Source organism: Canis lupus, chromosome 13 (genome assembly GCF_003254725.2).
Source record: "Canis lupus dingo isolate Sandy chromosome 13, ASM325472v2, whole genome shotgun sequence".
NCBI lineage: Eukaryota > Metazoa > Chordata > Mammalia > Carnivora > Canidae > Canis > Canis lupus.
Window position 1 is genome coordinate 25,660,689 of NC_064255.1, and position 18,573 is coordinate 25,679,261.

The following is an 18,573-nucleotide window of genomic DNA, read 5'->3' on the forward strand; positions in this document are numbered from 1 at the left end:
ATAGGGCTGCCAGTTGATTCCAGCTCTTTTAACTCCTTGCTGTTTTTTTTTTTTTTTTTTTTTTAATATTTATTCATGAGAAACTCAAAAAGAGAGAGAAAAGCAGAGACACAGGCAGAGGGAGAAGCAGGCTCCATCCAAGGAGCCCGATGTGGGACTCGATCCCAGGACTCCAGGATCACGCCCTGGGCCGAAGGCAGTGCTAAACCCCTGAGCCACCCAGGGATCCCCCTAACTCCCTGCTGTTTGCCCTCATTCCGTATTGGGTAAAGAAGAGAGTTTGGTCACCAGACCTGTGTTAGTTCTCGGCCTGTGAGTCTGTTCTTGGGCAAGGTAGGTGTTCTGTGCGCTCACCAGGGCCATCCATATCTAAGATCCACTGAAGTATCCCTGCCAGGGCTCAGTTGTGGCATCAGGGTCGCTCTCTTGGTGTTGCAAATGGTCCCTGCCTCGCTTCTGTGTCTGTGCCCTAGTGGCAGTGGTGTGGGGCTTAGCACAATCCCAAGTGACCTGAGTTCAAATCCTAACTGGGGCACTTCACTCAGTAACTGTATAAGTGATGTAATTATATGTCTCCTCCTTTTAATGATGTGGTGAATTGACTGCATGAATGGCCCCAGCTCTTCACCCATCCCCTATATCTCTGATGCCAGGCTCGATTTTGTGACTTGCCTTACCCGACGCAAGCAGATACAGATATACTGCAGAGAAAGCTCTGAAGGAGAGTTTCCGTTTACACTGTTGGACCTCCGTCCCCACCAAGGAAGAACATTTCTGGTCCATCTTTCTGATTCCAGGGGGAGGAGGAGAGACACAGAAAACATAACCGAGGTGCTCTGGTGCAACTCTTAGACGACTGGCGAACTCCCAGATCCCTGAGTGAGCCCCACCAAGATCATCAGAGCCACCTGCCTGGCCACCCAGATGCACAGATACTTCGTGTCTATGCCACTGAACTTCTGTTGTTACACAGCATATTTTTGGTGGTAGATACAGTGAGAATATCAATAATAACTGTTAGGTGACTTGCAACCTGCTAGGGCAGGGGTTGCCATAGTATTGCTTACATTCCTTGGCACATCTGATCCTTGTTGAGTGTACAATCTGATAGGGAGAAACCATTAGGAAAGCCCCCTGTGAACCTCCAGCTTACTGCTAGCTCTTCCCAGAATCTGTGTGATGGACTGGGATCAATACTATTCCCCCATTTGTTTGGTTTCCTATAGGAGCAGAGGTGCTTTTTGCTGGATATGCATAGAGAGATCGAGACAGTGAATCAGAGAGAGAGAGAATATGAGTGTGTTGGGGGTGGAGTAGCTAAGGTCCTAGTTTTATGTAAGAAGATGAGGAATCAGTGAGTCTCTGTTGATCCAGCGAGTCTTTTGGGTCCCAAGCCCCAAAGCCAGCCTATTGTATTCCTCAGAAGGAAAACGATTTAACACAGATTATCCTTTTAAGAACTTACCATGGGTGAGAAGCGTCTTGCAGTCCCACTGTTTGGGGCGCTTGCTCCGCACTTGGCACTTCTTGGCCATTCTCACTTGATTCTCACTGCAAGGCTCTGCAAGGAAAAATTGCCCTCCCCACCTTGAAGATGAAGAAACTGCTCAAAGAGTTACCAGAAACCCACAGCCAAGAAGGTAGCAGCACGAATGGCAATATCCAGGGCCATCTGACAGCAAAGACCACCTTTCAACCCCATCACAGTCCGCAGGGATCTCAACAGGCCCCTGGCCCAAGCCCTTCACCCAGTCCATGAGGAAATCTGCCCCCCCGGGGTCCTCCAAGAGCAGAGGCCTGGCTCACACATTGTGAGCAGGTTATCTGACACCCCCTCTAGGGCCTGTGGTGTGTCTGGATGAGACCTTATGGGCCAGTGGCCTCACTGGAGTGTCTTGGTGGGTTTCCACTGAAGGTGTTAGCTGTTTGCAGGTATCCACCTCAGCTCCCCGAAATATGTACAAAGACCTGCAGGTTGCCAGAGCCGCTGGGCGTGTGGGATTTTCACCCCACCAGGAGGCCACAGAGGGAAGCCCCCACTCCCGGCCTACGGTGCCCATCCCCTGCCCACCGCTCGGGCAGTGAGAGCAGGACCAGGGCCAGGCTGGCCTGGCAGGAGGAGGAGGGGGCGCAGCGGGCAGAAGCACGGCTTGGCCCGCCGCCCCGGGCACCTGCTACCCTCCTGTGTTTGCTCAGCGAGTCAGGAGAGGAAGCAGGATGCTTTCCGTTGGGCCCTGGGCGTTCCGGACCTCGGGGGCCAGCTGCTGGGGCTGGCAGCTTCTCCGAGGACCTGTCTCTTGGCCTCTCTGTACCTCCCGCTCTCAGCTACCTGACAGGCAGGTAAAAATCCCAGCACCCCCTAACGTGACCCTGGGAGGAGGCAGGAGGCCCTGCTGGTGTGCGCAGAACAAACACTGGCAAGGGGCCCAGGAGCGCTGCATCAGGCACCTTCAGCCCCCGGAGGGAGCCGGGCCCCCGCTGGCAGCATCCCAGCACCTGCAAACGTCCTGCCTCGCACCATCCCGGCCCCTTTGCCGCGTCAAAAAGTATTTGCTGGAGTTCTGGCAAGGAAAGCACCTCCGGTGGCACACTGGCTGCCTTGGATTAGGCATTCGCGATGATTTAAATTCATCTGGGGTTTCAGGACAGCTCCCTTCCTGTCAGGACCATGTGAGAAACTGGTTCTGAGGCCAGTTCTTACGCAGCGTCGCCATACGCAGCACGTGGAGAGCTTTCTGGTTCGCGGAGACCCGCGTGTCCAGTCTCCCACGCCCCGGGAAGGAAGCATTGCCAGCCGCGTTTTACAGGTGAGGTGTCAAGAGGCCCGGAGACCGTGTACCTCGCCCTGCCCTTACAGGTAGAAAAGGGCCGGAAGCCAGGTCTTCCCCCTGCAAGATCCAGACTTCTTTCGTATTCACTCTTTGGTATTTGGGGTACATTTAAAGAACCTGTGGGTTTTCTCTCCAGGAGGTTTGCACTCCAATAAGATCAGAGTAGAAAGAAAGGAAAGAAGATTTCTCTGGGCTACTTCTTGTCTAGACTCTACTGTGTGGTGTTTCATTTACTTTACTCACGCAGGCTTTGTTCGCCCCCATAACACTCCCAAGACAGCGGGGCTTCCAGAGGCGAAATGTCTTTCCCCACAGTTAAGTAGAGGCAGAAGGTGGAGGCTGACCTCTCTGCCTCCAGAGGCTCTCCTTATCTCCCAGTGTGCCTTGTTGCCTCCTGCAGAGAGCCAGGGTGCTAGTGCTGGCTGGGGGGTGGGGTGGGGGTGATGAGGAAGCTGGTACACCTGGGAAGGCTGAGCAGCAGCCAGAGCTGTGCATGCTCTGCTGGCTTCTTCTCCCTCGAAAGGACTTCTCCTGGGGATCCCTGGGTGGCTCAGCAGTTTAGCGCCTGCCTTTGGCCCAGGGCATGATCCTTGGAGTCTTGGGATCGAATCCTACATCGGGCCCCCTGCATGGAGCCTGCTTCTCCCTCTGCCTGTGTCTCTGCCTCTCTTTCTCTGTGTGTCTCTCATGAATAAATAAATAAAATCTTAAAAAAAAAAAAAGAAAGAAAGAAAAGAAAAGAAAGAAAGGACGGACTTCTTCCAGCCTCTCCACTCCCCAGTCCAGAATCCGGGGTCTGTGGTATGGAACGATAGACCTGGTGGTTCCTCGGTTCTAGTACCCTCGCTTACCCACCGCGGAGATGCTCTGGGGGGAATGCGACAGGCCCCTCCCGTGGAAGGGGCAGCGGAACCTGGGGTAGGCTCCAGGCCCCTGCCTCTGCTCTTGTCCTGTCGGGCCACTCCTGGTCTCTCCCTCGGTTTCCCTTGATCACCCTGAGCCCTCCTCCACGCTGCGGTGGGCCACCTCTGGTGACACCATTGAGCACAAGCTGCTGTGCATGGTACCTCCAGGCCCCTTTACGTGTGGCTGTCCTCTCCAGGAAGAACATGAGGACCTCTCCGGCGGGGACCAGCTGTGTCCGTGTCTTTGGAACTGGCTGGAAGCTGGGGCTCTGAAGTGGCGGGATCCCAGTTCCCTGCCTGTGGCTGAAGGCAAGCTGTGACTCGTCTCCCCAGTTACACGACCACTTCCTTGCCCCCGTGTCCTCTTGGGACAGTCACGGTGGATCCAGGAGTTGGGGCGCCCTGACTATGCCAGCCTTTCTCACTCCACAGGGCACTGGCACTCTGGGAGCTGGAGAGATGCAGCTGGAAGAGCCCGCGCCCGGGGCACGAGGGGTCCCATGCCATGTCACGGGCTTGTCCCCAGCTGCCACCGTGCTGCTGGCTTGGCCGCCACTGCTGCTTACTGAGCACACCCGCGTGGGCCCTCGCTGCTGTGCCTTCTGTCGAGGCTCCGGCTCTCTCATCCCTGAGGGACCCCGGCATCCCACCTACCCAGGCTCACCAAGACAGGGCCCATCACCGGTCCTCCGCACTCCTGAGTGTCGCACAGAGCGGGGGTCAGGCCACCTTAGGTAAGTAAGGAAACGAGTGAATGAATTCTCCAGGTGCAGAGACGCCGCCCTGAGTCCTGTGGATTCCTAACAGGTGCAAGCGGCTGCTCCGAGCTGGCCACCACCTGCCACGACCCAGCTTCCCCATCCTTAGGTTCCTCCTTGCACAGGGGCCACACCTGGGACACTCTGGGGACAGCGCAGTGCTCACCGCAGGCCTCCACCCCCCCAGCCCAGCCCACGTGGCCTCCTTTTGTTCTCTCATCTCCGTTTCAGACAAGCCAGCCAGGCCTGGCCCCCCAGCTTGCTTTGCACACCCCCTGGAAGGTTTGACGGTCAGCCAACCTCGAGCTGGCCCGAGCACACATGGGCCAGGGCTGGTGCCAGGGCCCCGGCCGCCACTGCCCACCTCGCTGGCTCCGGGGCCCATGCATGCAGGCACAGCTGTGCCCGGACATTTGCCCCGACTGGCGTGACCTTCGTCCGGAGTCCTTCCCCAGGCCTGTCATGTAGTAAAGCCCCCGGATAGCCCCCGGCCTCTAGTCCCCGCACGGCAGGGCCTTCAGCAGGAGCAGCCTGGCCGGGCCCTGGGCTCTGAGGAGAAGCAGGACGAGGGGTGGCAGGGAGTAGAAGCAGAGGGCTTGGCTACAGACCTGCATGGAGCGCCCCACTCTGCCGGCTGTGGGACTTACCTGCCTCGCGCCTCAGTTTCTCTCATAAGCGGCAAGAGTAGAACAAACACCTGGTTCACGGACGTCCAGTGAGGAGGAACGAAGTGCTGTGTGTTAGCACATGTAAGCCTGAGATCAACGCTTGCCGGAACACCTTAATATTGGTGAGGTTGCTGAGCCTTTGAGCACCAGGCAGAGCAGGAGGCAGTATGTGAGCCCAGCTTGGCCTCCGGAGGCCTGGACTGGTTCCCTGCACCATTAGGCACCGGCCGCTGTCCCCCTGAGACCACCCAGGTGCTTGGGGGGACAGCTGCCACCTGGACACTTGCCAGGTCTTTGTGGTTCCCTGAGGCACTTAGCAAGCAGGTGCATCCCCCGAGAACAGGGACCGTGCCTGCCCACCTCACTCTTGTCTCCTCAGTACCCGCCGTACGTGTACCCTGTTCAGTCATTGAGTAAATGAACCAAGTTAGGTCCGCTTCCCTCTTGATTGCGTCTTCCCCGCTCACTCCTCCTCCTAGCACTATCTTGTGTGCTCCTGAGGCCAGGACTACATTGGATTAGCTTTGACTCCCTCAGCCTAGGTGCAAGTTGTGGCCCAGAGCCGGTGCTCGGTACGGAAATACTGAATTATGGGTGCAGGGATCTCTCCACTCTGGGTGTCAGGCAGTGCCCTTGCCACAAAGCTTTCCTGAACCCTTTCATCACGTGCAGCAGAGGTCAGTTCCCCGGCCCCGTCCAGTTGCCAGGGAGCTGCCTGCATCACTGGTCCAGGAGCAATTGGACATCAGCCACTGCCTGGCACACCTGCGTTGGCACACCTGGGCTGTTCCAGAACAGACCTCATGGCTGAGGGTTAAGTAACACCAGGAGTGGGTATAAGGCCAGGCACCTCCTCTTTGTGGCTCTCCCGTGCAGCTTGGCGGGTGGCTGGTGGCTGGCAGGGGAGGGACCCTGGCACTGCTGCTCCCTGTATCTGCCGCCAGCAGAGCCTTAGACACCACAGGGATGCCTGCCCAGCTGATTGCACCGCAGAAGACAAAAGCTGCAGAGAGCAGCACAAGGAAAATGCAAACGACCCAGGAACTGGCAGAGAGCTTATCAGCCTGTTTCCTGCTTGTCAGTACGGGTGGGGGAGCGTTCTGGGGCCTGGCCATGGCCTGCACGTGGCACGAGTCCCTGGGGGAGTGGACACGGCACTGCCCTCCGAGTGAGGCAGGTCCCTTTACCTTTCTCAGAGCCCTTCTGAGGATTAGATGAGTTGAGACACTTAATGTGCCTGCAGTGTGGTGGCCTCACTATGGTAACAGCAACGGCCCCGAGAGGGGCACTGAACACGTACTGAGCATCTACTATGTGCTAAACTCCCTTTTAGTTGCTTTGTGTGTATTAACTCATGTAATCTTCATAATGACGCTGCGAGGTCGGTAGTACTATTATCTCCATTTTATAGATGAGAAAACTGAAGCTCAGAGATGTGGGGTTATTTCCCCAAGGTCACACAGCTACCAAGAAGCCAATCTGAAATTCAAACCAGGCCCTCTGGCTGCAGAGCACATGCATATAACCACCTCCCTACATGTTTTTTCCTTCTGCTCTTGAGTCCTACGCTTCGATGTGGTTGATGATGGTGGTGACAACCATTAGGATGCTGGTGGTTGTGGTGGGGGTGGAGGGGACAGTGACGATGGTAGAGCACATGGCCTCGTTTTGTTCATGACTTGCTTCTTCCTGGAATTCCAAACTTATTTGCATATCCGGTCCTCAGAGCAAGCCCGGGAAGGGGAGTAATTTTGAGATCTGAGGAAACTGAGCCTTACAAGGTGGCCAGGATGGACACAACCATGCGGTGACCTCTCTAAGGCCTAGAGCTGGGGGGAGACAGATTGGGGTGGACCCAGAGCTCCCAACCCTGACTTCAAGGGTGGGCACAGGGCTGCGGGAGGCTCTGCTTCACCGTGCCAGGGCCTGGCAGGAAGGGAGATCTGGGGCTATACTGCAGCACAGATAGGGTGGAAAGGTCACCCCCACCCATGTCACCTCTTTGGACGTTCGCTTACTCCCTCAGGATGATAGACTGAGGCTCTACAGTCAATCTGGTGGCAATTGTAGACCCTCTCGTGAAGGTGGTGGGATCATAGCTCTCATTCACAGAGAGCAAGCGCTTGTTTGTCTCATTTAATCTCCACAGTGGCCCTGAGAGGTCATTACTATCATTACTATCATCGTACAGATTGAATTTAAGATTTATTGCCCCAGTAATACCACGTAACAAACAACAGCATCTCACTGGTTCTGATAATAAGGATTTCTTGTTTGCGCATCTGGGCTTTTTGGCCAAGTGGCTCTGCTGATCTTGGCTGGACACCCCCATGTCTGGGCTTGGCTGTGGTTGGTTCGTCTAGTCTATCTGGGGTGTTTGGGGGTGTCTCAGCTCGACTCTGTGTGTCTTTCAACTCCTGGGCCCAGCAGACTAGCCTGGGAATGTCCTTCTGAATGCTGGCACTTCCCTTAAGGGGGTCAGTACTATGACTCCTGAGGCTTCATGGAGCTGGGGCACTTTCTCGAGGCTGCCCAAGCCAAGAAGTGGCTCCGCCACAATTGGAATGTCCACGGCCTCTTTCCTGGGTGCATGTGCAAAAGAGCCCATACCTGTGCCCAGGTGCCATTTGGGGAGGAACGTGCAGCCCGTTCTCAGACACAATGTTTCTTAGAAGCTGGAAGCCAGGAGGAAAAGAAGCTGCAGGACAGCCAAACAGTGCCCTTCCAAGAGGTGAGGCGAGCCCCTTGTTTCCCACAAGCTTCCCTCTGGGTGGCCACCCCAGAGGCTAGACCACAGGGGGCGATTCCTCTTGAGACCCCAGAGCCTCTGGACAAGTCATAGAGAAGCGAGGCCCTTCAGCCATGAAACAGCCACCAGGCTGGGGGCCTCACCGGTGGAATCTCCAGCCTCGAGGATCAAAACCAAGTCAGGGCTCGGATTTTGAAAATGGCTTCAAAGTACCAGATTTCTCATTCAATGGGTAGAGCTGTTGCTCCTCCTCCTTTGCCCCCACTACACCGGCCCAGGGAGTGCTGGCAACACGTTCAGGTTAGCTGTGTGTGTGTGTGTGTGAGTCCACCCAGCCCTCTGACGACAGTGACTGTGGCTCCATCATGTCTCTGTCCTTGTGTCCACCTACGTGCCCGGCACACGTGGAAGTCAACTTGGTAGGCAGAGCAGCTATGTGAATGTCCCTGGATGTGGGATACGCTCAGGTCCTCCGGGGGCTTGGGCTCCAGACCCCCCTGCTCTGGGTGGGACGCTGGAAAGCCCTCCTGTCGCGCCATCTACAGACAAAGCCTGTGGCTCCGGGAGACTCGGTTTGACCCTCCCATTTGGCAGATTTGTGCCCACACGGAAAGAGCCCAGCCTTAGAATTTGACAGACTCGGGAGTCCTTTCTCTGGCTTTTCCCAGCTGGTGGTGACTTTTGCCTCGTGCCTCTATTTCCCCACCTGTAAGATGAACACAGAAACCCACATTTCCTGTTGCCCGATTGGCTGAAAAGAATAGAGATGATTGTTTGCAAAGCTCAGGCACCAGCAGTAGCTATGGTTGTGATGGTCTTTTCTCTGAGAAGGAACCACTCCTGTGGTGTCTTGCCAGGGGAGGGAGGCCGGGGGTTGGCAGCCAAAGCTTTCAGTGGCGAAGGTGCAGTTACCTGGAGGCTTCTCTGGTGGTGCCTTTTCTCTTGCAGTAAAAGTGCCGTCATCAGAACACAGCAGTAAGCCAGCTGGCTACTCCAGCCCTGCCTGGATTCCCAGGAAATCCACTGGAAAGGAGCTGCCTGCTGCCCACTGGCCCGCTGTGCAGGCACCAGTGGCCGTGAGAACACACGGAGACAGGAGAACAAACCCATTGCGCACTGGGGATTTTATCCTCGAGCCCATAAGGTGCGGATACCTTGCAGTTTATAAGTGTTCCCAGGAGGTGCATGCCTGCTAGTTAAGCCTTCTATCACTCCCGCCCTTTGGGGACAGGGGGGCAGCTCAGGCATGATGTAAGACTTTAGGATTGTGTTCCCACCTGGGCCCTTCCTTTTTCTTCCCTGGTTTCTTTTATTCTGCATTTACTGGGCACTTAGTGTCCGGTGGGCACCATGCTGTGTGCTGGGGATATGAGGAGGACTAACAATGTGGTGCGGTAGAAGGACAAGTCAACACATGGGTTTGGCTCCATTACAGACCCCCAAAGATCTCCACGTCCTGATCTCCAACACCCGTGACGGTCACCCTGCGTGGAAGAAGGACTTTGCAGAAGCGATTAAGTTAAGGATCTTGAGATGAGGGACGCCTGGGTGGCTCAGCAGTTGAGCATCCGCCTTTGGCTCAGGGCATGATCTCAGAGTCCCGGGACCTAGTCCCACATCGGGCTTCCTGTGTGAAGCCTGCTTCTCCCTCTGCCTGTGTCTCTGCCTCTCTCTCAGTGTCTCTCATGAATAAATAAAAATCTTTTAAAATTTTTTTAAAATTTACAAAAATTAAAAAATAAAAGGACCTTGAGATGAGGGGATTATCCTGGTGCATCCAAGAGGATCTAATGTAATCTTAAGTGTCTTTAGGAAAGGGATCAGGAGGGAGATGAGACCTGTGACTGTGGAAACAGAACGAAGTGATGCAGCCAGGACCCCAGGACCGCCTACAGCCTCTAGAAATGGAAGACGTAAGGAGCCTACTTTCCCTTGGAGCCTCCAGAAAGAACCAGTTTTGCCGGCACCTTGATTTTAGCCCCTTTAACTTATTTTGGTCTCCCGACCTTCAGACCCGTAAGAGAATGAATTTGTGCTGTTTTTGGTGGTTGATGGTTATGGCAGCAACGGGAAAACTAATATAACATTCATTGCCATATTGAGTGATGAGTGTTAACACTGCTGTTCTTCGGCAACCCCACGTGGCTCAATGGTTCAGAGCAAGATCCCTGGAGTCCCAATGCCCTGGTTCAAGTCTGTTTCCACCTTTCATTGGTTGAGGGGCCTTTTGGCACATCGCCCCTGCCCCATGCCTCCTCCTCCATCAGGGGACACTGGGTGGTGGGGAGGCACTCAGCAGGGCTGCCCAAGTGCCGGGCAACGGTTGGAGAGGCTTCTGGGCTGGGCCTTTTGATAGCAGATGGTAGGACCAGTAGGAGTCGTGGCTTTTATTGGACCAGTCACTGGCCCCTGATCCTCCTTGGGGTAATGCAATTCACAGAAAGCCCCAGTTTTTCCTTTAAGCTACTCTTGAATACAGTAAGCTCCTTTATGGAGTAAAAGTGGCCCCTGCCATGTGCCCATCTTCATAGGATGGAGCAGAGTGTGTGGAGCCCTGCAGGTTTTCCAGGAATCCTGGGTTTAGGCTCCTTTCTTGGGACATTTGGCTTTGATGCTGCTCTGGTTTGTCAGCTGCAGACCCCCTGTCGGGATTCTCACTTGACAACGGGCTGCCTGGACCCCTTTTCTTACAGCTGGATCTGCTCCACCATTACCAGGGGCACAGGGATTGAGGAACCCTAGGCCGTGGGAGGATCTAAGGCTGCTAAGAACCAAGCACTTCTGGGGGCCCTGTGGCAGCCACACTCGAGAAGTTGATGCCCTTGTGCCCATTTTGCAGATTGTGCTCTGCAGATTGTGACTGGGTAACACCATTCTCTCCTCTAATCTAAATGTAGGTTCGGAGGTGAGAGGTCATTCTTGCTGCTATGATTTACTATAGGGTATCATCCCCCACCCACCCACCCCCGAGATAATTTGCCTTTGTTTCTGTGTCATTAACAGTCTGTGTTCTTGATGCCATGTCAGCAGACGGGGTGGAGAGAGAACCTGGAAGCATCTGGGCCATAAGATGAGTCCATCCGGAGGGTAGACCTCAATGCAGTTTTAGCAGAAGTACCAGCTGGGCTGAGAAACCCCGGCCCCTCATTTGTGCCTCACATGACACTCTCCGGGAGGTGACGACAAGCAGCACCTATGTTCACGCTGGAGCATGAGATCAGGGGCTGCAGGGAGGTTCCGGTGGCAGGTGGAAGAGGGGTGTGCAGTCTGCTCCAGGGCAGAGAGGGCCCCGGGTGGTTCCGTGAACACTCACTGTGTCCCGAGGCTATCTCAGGGGGTTCCCCGTAGCCTGTCCATGAAACCTGCCTCTTCCTCTGGGGCGGATGCTTCACCCCTATTTCTCAGATGAAGCAACCCCAGGCCTGGAAACTTAAATATCTGCCAAAGCATTTACCCTACCAAAGGGCAAAGGAGCGAGGGTTCCGCTCGGGTCCTCCTGTCCCTCTGACCCTTCCTTTTAGCACACTCCCACCTTGGGTGAGTGGCTCGCTGATATTGTAAAAGGCAGTTCAGATGCTTAACTGGAAAGTGGGAGAAATGTAAAATACAATGGACCTTGCCTATTTACCCTAATTAAATGAGGAAACAATTTAAACATTGTCATCCATTGCCGTAATGAGGCCAGAGGACAGCAGGTGCGAGTTTGCGCTGCCTGTGGCAATTGGTAGGATGTGTGGAATGGGTTTTGTTAGCATAGTTTGCAAAAATAGCCTTGATGGAGTCTGCGCATTTTCACTCATTTCTCAGTTGTATCCTAAGGGGATAATTCAAAGGAATAGAAAAACCCTATTTTGTGCAAATGCCTATGAAATCATGTTTTTTTTTTTTTTTAACCTTTGATTATGGAACATTTCAAACATCTAAGAAAGTGGAGAGGATAGTATAATGCACACCTATACACACCCCTTGCCTCGTTTTAACAGTTACAAACCTTTGCTTTATTTACTTCATGATTTTGTTTCTAAAATATTTTCAAGTCAATGATAGCGTGATAGTTCATTTCCAGATATTTCAGAGGGACTTTAGTTATGAGAATAAAAAGTTGAAACTAGGGATCCCTGGGTGGTGCAGCAGTTTGGCGCCTGCCTTTGGCCCAGGGCGCGATCCTGGAGACCTGGGATCGAATCCCACATCGGGCTCCCGGTGCATGGAGCCTGCTTCTCCCTCTGCCTGTGTCTCTGCCTCTCTCTCTCTCTCTCTGTGACTATAATAAATAAATAAAAAATTAAAAAAAAAAAGTTGAAACTAAACTGGATTAAGTGGAGAATGGTTAAGTAAATGTGATGATCCATCTGTGGTCCAATATTATGAGACCCTTAAAATTATCATTTTGAAATTCCTATTATAAGATTTCTTGGAGCTCGACGCTTTGCCTTTTTATACAGTTTATCATAGTTTCTAATGATTTCATTGTTGGGTTGTTTGATTAAGGTCTATTTCCCCTACTTACCTGGCAGGGACAGTGTCCTTTCTGCTCACCATTTTTTGTCCCGACTGCCCAGGACGGTGCCTGGGAGACAGCAGGTGTAAAATAAAATTGGTTGAATGAATGCCAAATGAGCATTCTTGAGATCCCTGAAATAACATGCTGAGTGATGCAAGCAAAAGCACATAATCTCATATGAGGACAATGTGGAAATACATATGCATACAGATGACTTCTGGGAAGGCCGCTTCAGGAATCTCAAGTTTTTATGCTCGCATCATGGGAAATATGGGTCAGATTTGCTCTCCTGCTGTTATTTCCCTTATGTTGTGGTCATGCGGTGGTAGCGGCGCAGAGGCTGCCACTGCCACCACGCATCCGGCTTGCTCTGCGCGATGTCAGAGAATAGGAACATCAGCCCGCGTTGGGAAGACTTGGTTTTGAAGTCTCCGCTGTCCTGACAATCTCTGAACCCCGCAGAGCTTAGTTCGTTCCTTCAGCTTGCCACTGTGGTAGAGGTACCTGCCCCTCTGCATTTCTGTAACTGGATGGTGCAGTGATGAATGGATCACAGATGAGAGCACAGTGTAAAATGTCTCCTGAGCGGGCTGCTCCCCAGCTGTCTCCACCGTGACACGCCACCCCACAGAGCTGCCCTGATGCCCGCCTTCCAGCAGAGTCCGCGAGCAGATCCACAGAGTGTGCTGTAGTTAGGGTCTTCTTAGGTGTCCATCTGAAAATCCCTGCTGATAGTAAACGGGAAGGTGATGGCTAATTAACTCCGAGAGCTTCCTCCATGTGCACCCATCTCACTAATTGATGGGTCCATCAGTCATCCAGCGATATTTATTGCACTGGGGCTGTGTGTTCATTAGCCCTTGGCAGCTGCCCACCCTGCCCTGACTCTGGATTTTTTTAAGTGGCAGTAGAGTCTGTGGGCATCTGGCCCTTGGGGTCACCAGGAAGGATGAAGGTGGTTCAGCCAGGGGATGAGGGCCAGGATCATTACCTTATAAGAAGGACTTTTAGTAGAGGAATCCTGGCTGACTCTCCCCTTTTTTCTAGAGGACCCAGGCAAGGTGTTAGAGCCTGTATGAGTTTCCCAGGGTTGCCATAACAAAGTACCACAAACGAGGTGGCTTACACAACAGAAATTTACTCCTTCACAGTTTTGGAGGCCAGAAGGCCAAAGTCAAGGTTTAGTGAGATGCCATGCTCCATCTGAAGGCTCTAGTGGAGGATCCTTCTTGCCTCTTCCTAGTGTCTGGTGTAGCTAGGAATCCTGTAGCTTAGGCTCCTTGGCTTGTGGCCTCCACCCTGGATTTCTTCCCTGTGTGTGTCACCTGCCCCTCTTCCTCCCTATGAGAGCACCAATCATTGGATTTAGGGCCACGCTAATCTGCTATGATCTTATCTCAACTCGATTGCATCTGCAAAGAGCCTATTTCAATAGAAGACCTCATTCATAAGTACTTGGGGTTAGGATTTCAGCATATCCTTTTGGGGGGATCCAGTTCAACCCCTAACAGAATCCAAAGCCAAAGCAATTCCTTTTTCTCTTGAGCAGCAGCCCTGTTCCCCTAAGGACCACTGCTTAGCATGTGTGTAGATGGACCACTTATTTTTCACATGGGCCCTGGATGGGTCCCCTCCTGCTCATTATCCCTTTTGATTCTATAATAACCCTGTCATGCATGTATTCAGGCATGCACAGCATACTTTTTGGCCACCTGGTATGAGCCCAGGCCTATGCCTGGTTCTGGTATACAAGGATATAAAAGGCCAGGGATTTTCAGTTGGTCGAAAACTCTGCGAGAAACTCTACCTTCCTTTCCAGTCTGTACATGCCGAGCAGCAGTCCTTCCTCCTGACCATCAAAACTGCCTTGAGCCATTGCCAAATGTTCCCTGGGGGTGGAGGGTCGGGGGGTGAAAACATCCTCCATTAAGAACCACTGGTTTAGCCTAGCAAGGCCCCACATGTGCAACTCCAGAAATCCCCTTTACTGATTCTCCCTCCTTGCAAGAGAATTGTTTCGAATAAACAAACTTCACTTGTTAGGTGATCCCAGGATTCCACGACCACGCCCTGGGCCTCGGGCAGGCGCTAAACCACTGAGCACCCAGGGATCCCCATTGGGGTTTCTGATCCTTGTCACCAGACTGAGTTGATGCCATTCTGGCTAGTATCAAGCAAAGAAGCTTGACATTTTAGGGCCTGTCTGTGGCCTTATTGAAAAGAAGGTACAGGGGCACTTGGGTGGCTCAGCGGTTGAGCATCTGCCTTAGGCTCAGAATATGATTCCAGGATTCTGGGATCGAGTCCTCCATCAGGCTCCCTGTGTGGAGTCTGCTTCTCCTTCTGCCTGTGTCTCTGCCTCTCTCTCTGTGTCTCTCATGAATAAATAAATAAAATATTAAAAAAAAAAAAAGAAGGTACAGTTGCTGGTAATTTTTCTGACCAGTTGAAAAAAAAATAGCCCAAATACACCCATTGAGGAATCACTGCTATAAATTTCCATTCACTGTCTGAAATCACGTTTTGAATCAAATGTCTGTGGATGGTTCCTCAGAGCTCCAGATTTCTCCCCTTCCTCCTCCGCCCACCTCTCCTTACCTGGCAGCCGCCTGATTCTTCTTTTAAATTGCAATTCAGAGAACAGTGCACACCAGCTGCCTTTGGAAGTCTTTCAAAGACATGAAGACTGTCCCCTCCTCTCCGTGCATTCCTCCCACCCACACTGTCCTCAGATTACTGCCCTAATGCCTTCATGGTCATCGCTTGGGTTATAAGGCCTAGTGGTGCTAGCTAGGCTTTAGGAAATGCCCCCACGTGAGCACTGCAAGATGGGCAGGTGTCCCCTCGGGGAAAAGGCAGGTTGGCCTCAAAAAGGAGAAGAACTTAGGGATGCAGTGGTTCAGAGGGGATTGTGGCCGGGATGTTGGCTCTTCTCTGTTGAGTTGGGGCTTTTGGAGGCTTCTGAGCAGACCTGACTTGCCTTTCAACTGCTCTGTTGAAAATCAACCGAAGGTGACCAAGGTAGGAATAGGTAGACCATGAGGAGGCTCTGGAAGAAATCCTGGGAAGTGATGACAAGGGGGTGTCCACATGGTAGCAGAGGAAATCTCAAGAAAGGATCAGATATGAATGCATCCTGCAGGCAGCAGTTGCTGATGTCTTGGATACAGGGTGTCAGAGGGTGATCCTACAGTTTTACCTTGAGCAACTGGAGAGTGAAGTTTCCATTTATTCATATAAGGGGATCAGTGAGGGGGGCGGGTGGTGGAGATGTTTGATTCATTTGTTTTGCAGGTAGGATTCCACTCGTTATTTTTGAGATGTCCATCAGACATACAAAGATAATGAGGAAGTAGCTGGATGTATGCATCTGAAATATAAAGATTAACTTTGTATGTCAAGAGGTGCCTGGCTGACTCCGTCAGTTAAGCATTCGACTCTTGATTTCAGCTCAGGTCATGATCTCAGGGTCCTAGGATTGAGCCCCCGCAGCAGGGAGTCTGCTTGAAGATTCTCTCTCTCTGCCCCTCCCACTCATTCTCTCTCTCTTTCTCTCTCTCAAATAAGTAAATAAATCTTTTTAAAAAAAATGTGTGTCAAGTTGGCTGGGCCATGGGATCAGGCAATTGGTCAAACAACAGTTCAGATGTAACTGTGAAGGTATTTTTTTGGATGAGATTAACACTGACATCAGAAGACTTGGAATAGAACACCTTACCCTCCATAACGTGGGTGCATCTCATCCAATCAGTTGGATGAGCCCTTAAGGAAAAAAACAAAACAAAACAAAACAAAAAAAACGGAAGGTCTGAGGAAGTGGGAATTGTGCCTCGAACCAAGATGGTCTCAAGACTCCAGCAATAACATGAGCTCTTCCCTGAGTCTCCGGTCTGCTCGCTGGTCTACCCTGCAGATTTTGGACTTGCCAGCCTCTATAACTTTGTGAGCCAGTTCCTTTTATATACTTCTCTTGCTCTGAAGAACCCTGACTAATGTGCATGGAGTAAACGGATAATATTTGGATACATATTTTAGAGTCATATTACTTAAGCCTTGAGACTGGTGTGATCCCCAAGAGGGCAAGCGTGAGCAGAGAGGAGCAGACCATTGGGCTCTCCACCACAAGTCAGGAGATTTAGAAACTCTGTGTAACGTGTGATGTTTACTAAGCACTTACTATGTGTCGGCATCCCCCAGGACTGGTTGCTGATGTCTATCTCATTTGTTCTGGAAGCTTGGGAAATGATCCTGATTGGGCCACCTACTTATGACTGCTATGTTGTGACGTGTCAGCATCTCCAGAGTTCTGGCAGCAGCATGGCACCCGGCTGTTCCTCCTCCTGTCAGAAATTGATTATTCTGGCATCTTCCTTCCGGGACATTTTCAGTTCCCCTGACCTCCAGCCTCCTGAAACCATTTTGTGTCTCCTGATACTGAGTAATTCTATTTATTAAAACATGTGGAGCCTCCTTACTGGCAAGTGTTGGTAAAAATAGTTCTGCAGCCCCAAGGGACAGGGCCATTTGAACTTGGTGACTTGAAAAACGTTTGGTGTGAATAATGAAAAGTGCAGGACCATGGTGATGGTCCCTCAGCCTCTTTGTTCCTTGTTTTCTTTGTGTGGCAAAACGTTTAACCCATATTTTCCAAGAACTGTGTAGGTGGGTTCCTGGGGACAATTAATTTTTGGGGAAGTATTGTTCCTCTGGATGTGGAAATGATGAAGCAAAGAGTAACATTGAGCAAGAATCGTCCCGATGCCGGGCCTAGGCTGGTTATGGTACCGTGTGCTTGGGGCGTAGGAGGCATCGCTTCTGCTTGACTTGGATTTTGGCCTGGCCTCAGGGTGATGACCCTAGAAACCTTGTTCCAGCCAGATGTCAAATGGATCATCTAATGTTTAAGGCTGCAATTGGTTCAAACTGAGAACAGGTGCAGCCTGGCAGCTAGAAGAGACACAAGTCTTTGTGTGAGCAATACCGGGCTCTGGTTTCCAGCCTGCTCCTGGCTTGCTGTGTGACCTTGGGTAAGTGTCCTCACCTCTCTCTGAGCAGCAGTTCTTTGTCTGTGATGAGTTTGGGCTTGGTGATCTCTGGAGGATGAGACGGTGGCCAGTGGGAGGGTACGTGACCCAAATAAAGCCCCCCACCCCACCCTCCTCAAGCACCCAGCCAGCTATTGTAGTGTGGGACCAGGGCTGCTGAGTTAATTTTTGGACCATGGGGTGTAATGAAATTTCCTGAATTTTAGATGTGCACAAGGAATTCAGAAATATTTACAACATCCTGTGGGTGAAACCTGTAGCCGGATAGAGCCCCTAGGTCTTTGGTTTACAGCTGAGTGTGAGTGCGTTGTCCTTCGGGAGTTATCACAGGCTGGGGGCCCGGAGGTGAGGGAAGCTCCTTGGAGTTATTTTGTCTTGAAATCTGTACAAGTAATTTCAAGGAACTGGGGGAGCAAAGCCAGACTGGATGCCGGGTCACGAGATTGCTGTTGCCTAGAGCCCTGGAGGGAGGGCGTGGCCTTCCTTTCATCCTGGGTGGAAATGTCAGCCCGAGGCAGGGGTTGGGTCAGATGATCTCCTTAGGATTTATCGCCAGGTCGCCAGGTCGGGCCTGCAGCCCAGGGACTGGCTCTGCGGACTGCATGGCATTCCGAGCTGCAGAGAATCGAATATTTCAATGTATTCATTTTCCACTGAACAGTATCTCTGATAGATCTTTTGTGGGTATAAGTGCACACACACACACACACACACACACACACCGACACACACACTCCGTGTTCTTTTTTTAACTGCTGCATGATATTCCATAGTTTTCCCCCCAGTGGTTTCGTGGTCATTTTGCGTTTATCCACTTCTCCCTTTAATGTGTACTTCCCATGATTTCATGTCATAGACATTTTCTTTAACCTACACTTCACCTTTTTCCCTCCCCGTCTCCCTTCTTCCTTTTCTCTTTCCCTTGTATCCATCCACGTATAGATCCCTTTATCAGACATGCAGGGCCCACAGGAGCTAGATGTAGGGACAGCGTCTTGAGGCCTTCCCTTCAGGAGCTCTGATCCAATGGGGAGCCAGAGAAGAAGCCCATCATGGTGAATCCCTGGAAGCAAGTTCTTCAGTGTTTTGTTTTTGTTTTGTTTTTTTAAGGAT